Source organism: Colias eurytheme, chromosome 14 (assembly GCF_061535395.1).
Source record: "Colias eurytheme isolate Ceu_HAF_F1 chromosome 14, ilColEury1 Martin Lab GWU primary, whole genome shotgun sequence".
Taxonomy (NCBI): domain Eukaryota; kingdom Metazoa; phylum Arthropoda; class Insecta; order Lepidoptera; family Pieridae; genus Colias; species Colias eurytheme.
The window spans coordinates 3,864,299-3,873,242 of record NC_142993.1 but is presented as its reverse complement, the minus strand read 5'-3'; the positions used below and the strand labels follow the sequence as shown (position 1 = coordinate 3,873,242).

The 8,944-nt window shown below is 37.5% G+C and overlaps 1 long non-coding RNA gene across 1 annotated transcript; it reads right to left on the bottom strand.

The window, feature by feature from the left end:
• Positions 1-2,184: 2,184 nt before the first annotated feature.
• LOC149902786 (uncharacterized) lies at positions 2,185-5,915 on the bottom strand. The gene is made up of 2 exons (XR_016457445.1): positions 3,198-5,915; positions 2,185-2,537 (listed from the first exon to the last, which is right to left on the bottom strand). It is a non-coding gene; the product is annotated as an uncharacterized LOC149902786 (long non-coding RNA).
• Between the last annotated feature and the right edge of the window lie 3,029 nt (positions 5,916-8,944).

Sequence of the window (8,944 nt, the reverse complement as noted above, 5' to 3'; positions counted from 1 at the left end):
GTTATGTCCGCGGCGTAGATGGTGAAGAGAAGGGGCCCAAGGATCGAACCTTGTGGAACACCGCGGGTAACTGGGAGTACCGAGGAGAAAGAGGATGTACCATCATTTTTTGTGATGACAACCTTCTGGGCGCGATGATTGAGGTAGCTATCGAACCACTGAACCGACGCGTTATTAAAACCATAATAGGAAAGTTTACCAATAAGGAGGGATAAATTTAAAGAGTCAAAAGCGCGCGAAAAGTCTAGGAGTGTAAGTATAGATGCACTGCCACTATCTTGGGCAGACAGGATATCATCAACTACCTTTAGCAAAGCTGTGCTAGTACTACGAGACTTCCTGAAGCCAGATTGAAGTTCCGGTAATATATTATTAGTCTCACAATACTCAACTACCTGATTATAAACAATTTTTTCCAATAACTTAGAAAGATACGGGAGAATACTAATCGGCCTAAGATCTTTAAGTTCTTTGGGATTATTAGATTTAGGAAGCGGGCGAACAAGAGCTAATTTCCACTGTGATGGGAAAATTGACGTCACAAGGGATTTATTTAAGATAGATGTTATAACTTTTAGCGTAGATGGCAAAGTGAGCAAAATCATGTCCCTGGATATATCATCTGATCCCCGCGCATTTGATTTAATAGAAACTATAAGTTTACCTACCATATTCTCATCGATTGTACTGAACTTAAAAGTATTTTGACAGAACCTGCTACTTTTGAAGTAGTTTAGAGTGCTTTCATCTACATCACCAGTACCAGGTATGTCAAGAAAGTGGGAATTAACAGCGTTTGGATCAACGAGATGATCAGGTAGATCCGTAGAATTATTCAAATTGGGTATAACCTTACTTTTTATATTTTTCCATAAAACCTTTGGATTCTGAGCGTGAGCATTAATGTGAGCATCATAAAAAGCCAACTTTTCTTGATGCATACATACGCTTACAAAGGTTTTTAGTGATTTATAGTACAATTTGTCGTCAATAGATTTACTTTTGCGATATTTAGTATGAGCCTCATCGCGAACCGACATCATTAGACGAAGGTTAGATGTCAACCACGGAGTTTGGCTCTCTTTAACAGAAATAGTCTTAACGGTAGCGTGTTTGTCGAATAAAGACAGAACACTAGAATTAAAAGCATTCACCATATCATCGATGTTCTTTATGTGACAAATGTCGTCCCACGGAATAGAAATAAGATCAGCATTGAAAGCCTCGCAATTTATATCTTTTAATCCATCAGTCCTCGGAATCACAGACACAATAGAAAATCTATTGTGTCGCGCCCCGATCGGGCCTTACGGTGGTCAATGGGTTAAGGGTCTGTAACTAAACGATTTAGTAATAGGTTTGGGTTTTTTTATTTTGAAATCGGCAAAGATCATAGCATGGCCACCAAGTTCCGGTATGTGATGTACAGCTGTAGCAGATACATCCATGTTAGAGCACAGTAAATCAATTAATGATTCACTGTGGGACGTGAAATGAGTAGGTTCATTTATGTAGTTTACTAGACCACAGCACTTAAGAAACTCAGCAAGTCGGTTGCATTTATTATCCTTCTCATCTAATGTATTTATGTTGAAATCACCAAGTAGGATAATAAAATCATAAGCCGAAAAGAAAGAAACTGATTCTGTGAGGGAATCGAAAAATAGGTCTACATTTTGCCAGGGGGGACGATAAGCTGTGCCTATTAAAATTTTGTTGCAGTTGATATTGGTTGTTATCCAAAATTGCTCGACTGAGGGATAGGTGGTCGGATGGGAACAAGTACGAACTGACATATCACGTCTAATAAAAAAACCCACACCACCTCCTCGCGTGCGAGCACCCGGAGGACGTGGTATATGGCGAAACGTATAATTGGGTATACGTGGCACGCAACCGTCTTGACCAGGACGAAGCCATGTCTCATTTATAGCTAAAATATCAGGCTTATGTTTTTCGAATGCAACTTGAAATTCATCCTGTTTTGAACAGATAGACCCAGCATTAAAGAGACCAATTTTCAGAAATTTATTCTTAACCATTTTTATAGGAAATTAGCTTAATGATGCATAACAAAAGAATTGAATAAATGAAGTAGGAAAGAAACACGAGTAAATAAGTATATATCGGCGAAAGGTGTAGAATGTGGGCGTTGCGTTGGGTAATCGAGCAAAGAAACACCTCTAACTCAAACATTTCTTTATTTACCACCGATTCGGAAAGCAGTATCTACAGAGAAGAACCGGCAAGAAACTCCATAGTTGCTCTTTTAAATCATGTCAGTTTTACAATACAGTCGTTTCTTAATACAATCACTTGGTATTACAATTATGACCACTAATAAAATAAATATCACAAATAAGCTATAGTAAGCTCGTAATAGATGTGCACTCGGCAACGGTCGGCGAACGAATGACCCGAGTCGTGCGCGCGCGCTGCTTTATATCGGTTCGTCGTTCGTTATTTTTTAAAGCTTCGACGGTGGCGCCGTCACGGCCATTCTGACATACGCTCGTCCTCGAGCGACTTCTGAACACCTGGGAACAAGACAATTAAAACAATGTGCTGGTCCGGCAAGCCCTTCAGCAACCGTGCTAGTCCGGAAATCTCTCCAGATTTCCCTCTAGCGTGCCAGTCCGGAAATCTCTCCAGATTTCCCTCTAGCGTGCCAGTCCGGAAATCTCTCCAGATTTCCCTCTAGCGTGCCAGTCCGGAAATCTCTTTAGCTTACTGCGCTAGACCAGATTTCCCTATAGCGTGCTAGACCGGATCTGCAATCCCTATAGCCGAGTTATTGGACCGGACTCCCTTCAATAACTCGCTCTCTCTTTTTTTTGCATCATTCTTTTTGCATCATTTTTTTTGCATCATTCTTTTTGCATCATTCTTTTTGCATCATTCTTTTTGCATCATTCTTTTTGCATCATTTTTTTTTGCATCATATTTTTGCATCATTTTTTTTTGCATAATAATTTTGTTTGCATAAATTTTTTTGCATAATTTTTTTTTAAGGATTATTTTTTTTCCTTTTCTTTTTTTTTACACAACAATATTAAATCCAAACTCACGACTCTCTCCACTCTCTCCACTCCTCGGCCATACTGACAATCGTACGTCCTCGTACGTCCCTTCTTGTTTTACAGCACTACGGTATTTCATCCCGGGATTAGACTACTATACCGCTCGGCCATACTGACCTTACAGAACACCAACAACATCCACATAACATAGACACGACGCTCGCTCACCACAAATGAAGGCTCAACTACCGTGGACTGCAAACCAGATAGCACGCACAATTCCTGCAATGAAATCATTACCGTTACAATAATCCACGTTACAAACTTTTACTTTACACAAGTTATCTCCGATACAGTCATACTTGCGTCCTCGTACGCCATAATATCTCACACTGCATTACTACGATAATTCATTTTCATTTTTTTTTTGTCAAAATAACATCCATCCTGCCTCAGCCTACACTGACCTTACAGGGTTTCCACACTGCCCCGATCCTACTGACCGGTCAGAACACACATGTACTATCCTGGACCTCATGCCAGATAGCATATCACTTTCTTCTAATAAACGACATTACCGTAGTAATATTGGAATATTACGTAAATGTGTGTTGTGTGGACACAACACACATTTACTTCGTACAGCGTACGAGTAAACAGATGTCAGTATGCTACTGGTCAACTATGAAAACTGAAAACAGAGTGTTGCCGCAGCAAATCAGTAAAACGGTACGCGACCGTATCCTCAACGTTTGTGCTGCGTCATCCTGGCATCGCGTCATCGAGCCGTACCATTGGCCGCTGATGATGCTACGTTGCTCCATATGCTACGCAACCGCTGCGCCGTACTGTTAACTGCCTCGCTTCTAAACGCTGTGTCGTAAAACGCTCTCTGTAATTTAGCTAATTAAAATCAATCTGACATTACCTGTCGTTAATTATGATCATTGACTATAGCGCAAAAATTACAATATCTAAAAAGTTTAAAACGAATAATTCGTAACTTAACCGCAAAAAAACACAAAATTTCGACTAACTCAAAAAGTGGCAAGAGCTTGTTCTCAAATGTGGTTAAAATTCCTTAACGGTATGTTAACTTTTGAAAACTCAACTTAAAACAATTGATAAGTGTAGGCTTAAACTCATCTGTGAATCTCATATCGAACAGTAAAAGGGCTGAGCTAAATTTTAGTTTCAACGTAAATAAGAATGTACTGCTCAACAACTACTGTACAACTACCTAATTGATGTATTCAGTTGATGTCAAACTGCAGCTAGTCACAAAAACTATTATCAAGGAATTACATTAAATGCACACAATGTAAATCGATTATACTATCGAATACTCCACGTTTAGGATTTGCGTTCTTATATTTTGAAGCTACAAAATAACCTTCAGAAAACCTGGATGGATTTTTTTCTTTTCTCTATTCAATTAAACAGACATTATATTCTGACGACAGTATGTAAACTGTAAATGCGCTATTAACCTTGAGATTATTTTCGGTTATTATCTTTTTTTTAAACTATCGTAATATTTAACGGACCCTTACGTTGATGGGATAGTTAAGAGTTTTTTTTTTTCTCTTTTTTTATTTTAAAGCAATCAAATTACATACTAAAACCAAATCTAGACCCGTACTCCAATCATAAAATCTTACGCCAGATGTTTATTTGAACACACGCTAATTATCTGTGACATTGTATTATGAACTGCCTAAATAGGGACTTAATAAATTATCTAAGTAAAAATTCAAAACTAAATGCCTCGATTTACCGTTCAAACTAAATCTGCCACATTTCATAAAACTGCATATTGTAAAAACTGTATACTGTGAATTGTTCACGACTTAATATTTTTTTTTTATAAAGAAATGACCTCAATAATATCACCCTAAATAAAACCTACGAAAAGTTTATTAAACCTCTAAGCACTAGTTAACGCATTGCTTTTCGTTTTTTAATCGAATGGCAATAAGGCTGTCTTTGTGTAGCAATTAATTGCTATTTGTCAAGGGTATAGTCTAAATAAAAACTAACGCAGGTAGTTCAAGAAATGAATGCGGGTAGTCAAGAAACTAACGCGGGTAGCTAAGAAACTAATTTAAAAGTAATTCGCATACTGTTTTTTGTTCCGATACACGGACAAGTGAATGTTTATTGTTTACGTTCGATTGAAGTATCTGGATGCAGTGTATAAATTATTGCGCTTTCTTTCTTTAGTGTTAGCTCACAAACTAACCAACATTAAAGCAAGTCGTTACTTAATTCATCTTGAAGTCAGTGCTTACGCCGCGAAGTGTTTTTTTTTTTTTTAAATAACGTGAATTACCTACTCAAGTAAACGTGTCCCTGAATAAGTGAAATACAAGTCACACGACCTAGGTACTGATAATAATTTATCACTGCGTAACTAAGATGGGCTAAATGTAATGGAATAAGATTTAACTAACTACAAAACCGTAAAGCAATATCGCACGGCCTAATAATAACATCACTGCGTGAATAAGTCGAGTTAAATGCAATAAGATTTAACTATACACTGGTCTTGTAGGTTACAACTTTTAACAAAATCTGTACGGCCTGTAAATCAGCGCTGTTTTTATGCAGCATTTAGCTGAGGCTGTGACGATTTTCCTCAATTAATTTTAAGATAAATTTTGTTTTTGGCAATAAATTTCTTTTTCTTTCAAATAAGTTACTACATTTGAAAAACCTTACTTTCTTTATCTAATTGCACACTCAAAGTGAAATGTTATCTACTGACCGATTTCTTGCAAGAGAACATCAGAAACATAGTAATAAAAATAGTACGACTGACCAGATTCACCAGCACTTAGCCTCATACATGTGCCGAGTGGCAGCTGCCAACGCGTCGTTTCGTTACACAATAACCCTCCTCTGCCATGAACCAAACGGCTTGTAAACGCACCGCCCGCGCCACTGCTACTGCGATAACGCTGCGATGCCAGACTTGTGAAGTCATGATGAAGCGCTGCTCTCGATCATACGGGGTCCGACGCGGTGGTGCGAGCGGCAGTGGCATCCGCGCAGCGCGAGGCGAAGTTGCCACCCTGCCCGCACATAACGAGCTCTCCCTTTGTCACCGGCTGCTCAGTGACACGTATGCTCGTAGATCTGTAGGATGCCTCTTCCCGTTGAAACTGGATCGAAGTGCCACGTGGTTGCGGCATTTTGTCTTTTAATCAGCGCACGTATTAATTATATCCAGGTTATCGCCACATGCTTTCTCATTTGCTCGATTTGATCCCAATTCTGATATCGGCGAAAGGTGTAGAATGTGGGCGTTGCGTTGGGTAATCGAGCAAAGAAACACCTCTAACTCAAACATTTCTTTATTTACCACCGATTCGGAAAGCAGTATCTACAGAGAAGAACCGGCAAGAAACTCCATAGTTGCTCTTTTAAATCATGTCAGTTTTACAATACAGTCGTTTCTTAATACAATCACTTGGTATTACAATTATGACCACTAATAAAATAAATATCACAAATAAGCTATAGTAAGCTCGTAATAGATGTGCACTCGGCAACGGTCGGCGAACGAATGACCCGAGTCGTGCGCGCGCGCTGCTTTATATCGGTTCGTCGTTCGTTATTTTTTAAAGCTTCGACGGTGGCGCCGTCATATATATTAAAAATATATCAGGCAAATTGATTACTTTAATAGGATAATTAAATAATAAATATAAAAGCAAATAATTCGTATTAAGAATATAATAGATACATACATAAGCTAATAACATTATATAATATTTATATTTAATATTATAAACTGATAAATAATCGTAGGCCAATTTACAATTACTTAAAAAGATAATAAATATAAGAACACGGTGCACTAATTTCTTATGAACTATAGATATCCAATTAAAGTAAAAATATAGTTTAATTAAAACAAAATAAACATTATTAAAAGTTTGTATAAAACAAAAGAGTTTAGCATCATAATATTCAAACTTAAATGCAATACTAACTTCATGTTGATTACAACTATGTTTCCAGAAAATAGTTATGTAAGACAATAGAATTAGGTGAGTAATTTTTAACATAATATAACAGAAGCATGAACTGAATACGAAACATTTTAAAAGATAACATAATATATTACACATTGCAATGAATTTGTATACATAAAAACAAAGTAAACTGAAAGTGTAAAAAATTAAAACAAATTTATCATAAAAATTATGAGCTAGAAGGGGGATCAGAATGCATTTTAAAAACACGGTCAATGTCTTCTTCTGTTTGTAATCTATGTATTGTACTAGAGTCCGTACGCCTTGCAAAAACACGGCCCTCACGGGACCAAATATAACGCCACTGCAAAGCTTTGCCCATAGACCTGGCTTTACCGAAAATGACACGATTTTTAGGTGTCAGTCTTTCGTGGATATGGACTCGTCTTGCATCATGATTCGGAAGACCAAGGTCCGTGGTTGTAGTGCCACGCCGTACTCGAGCGTTTTTTAAGAAATCATCACGCAGCGAGCGTCTTGAAAAACTAATGCACAGGGGGCGCACACGGTTGTTTACATCTAAATCATAATTAGTTCCATCAGTTGTCAACCGGCGTTTAGAGCCGACACGACGCGCGCACACGATGTCGCACAGTGGATCCAAATTCAAGTTTCATGGACCTAGGATTCAATATCGGTCTATCGCGCTGATTTTTTTTTTCAAGACAGATTTTTGAACACCGATCAACTTTTTCTAATGGTAAAAATCCCCTAGGCGTATAGTTTTTGAGAAAAAAAATTGTTGAGTTTTTTTTGTATGGAGAAAAATCTTTATTATTTTTTTTCTCGCGTTGCTTTAAATTGCGAATGCTTAGATTCATATATTAAGTAAGTCCGGATGATATAGTATCCAGAAAAAAATAAAATATCTGCATCGACTTGCAACCCCGCGCAGGAATGATCGATAAAAATTTCAATTTTCCTATGCTCTTTTCTCTTGTATTACCTGCGTTTTGTTGCTCAATACTTGCTTATTCGTACCCCTTTATGACATTAATGAATATTGAGAACATTTCAGCCCACTAAATACGTTAAGTTATATTTTTATATCTTAAAAATTTTCAAAAACGGGCAATTATAAAATAAGTCACAGTACAACGTAACCCGTGCCTAGAAACCAATTAGGTAACGACAACAACCTATCTGGAATGCGGTGTTAGTCCCAGTTAGTTCCGAGTATATTTAAACAACCTCGTTAGTGCCCAATCGTTAACGAGGTCCAAGTACATAAACAACCTCGTTAGCTTTAACGAGGTTGTTTATATACTCGGTCGCATTTAATCCTGCATGCCCTTACTACCTAGTACTCTTAATTGATATAAATAAGCCGCACATTACAACGCACTATACAATGGCTGGCTTGAGTACTAATTTGGATATGTTCCTGATTATGAGGAAATTTGGTGATTTGAAGAATTTCAACCATTTGTTTGAAGTTATCATCTCAAAAATCCCATATGAACTGTCTGAAGAAGATCGCAGTAAACACATAGATTTTTCTCGTAGAGTTATACACATTATAATGAAAAAATGGTCTGAGTCAAGCCGATCTCTGAAGACGTTTCTGACTCGGGAAAACAATAAAAGGTGGTTGGAATCTGACATCCAGTGGCCTACTTGTGATTCGGTGGACTTGAATGTTTTGTTTGATGATTGTGCGGATGTAGATGAAGAAACTCAGACCAACTTTTCTTCTTCTATAGTTGAATCAGTTCCAACAACGTCCACTGCTGAAGCAAGTACATCCACTGAAAAGATATCTAGAGTTCCATTCCAAGATTTGAGCAATAAACAAAAAAAACGACGATCCGACTCTACTATGAGTGAAAAAAATGAAGAGGAACTTTTTTATTGCTTTACTGAAAAATTAAAAGCTAACGGCAA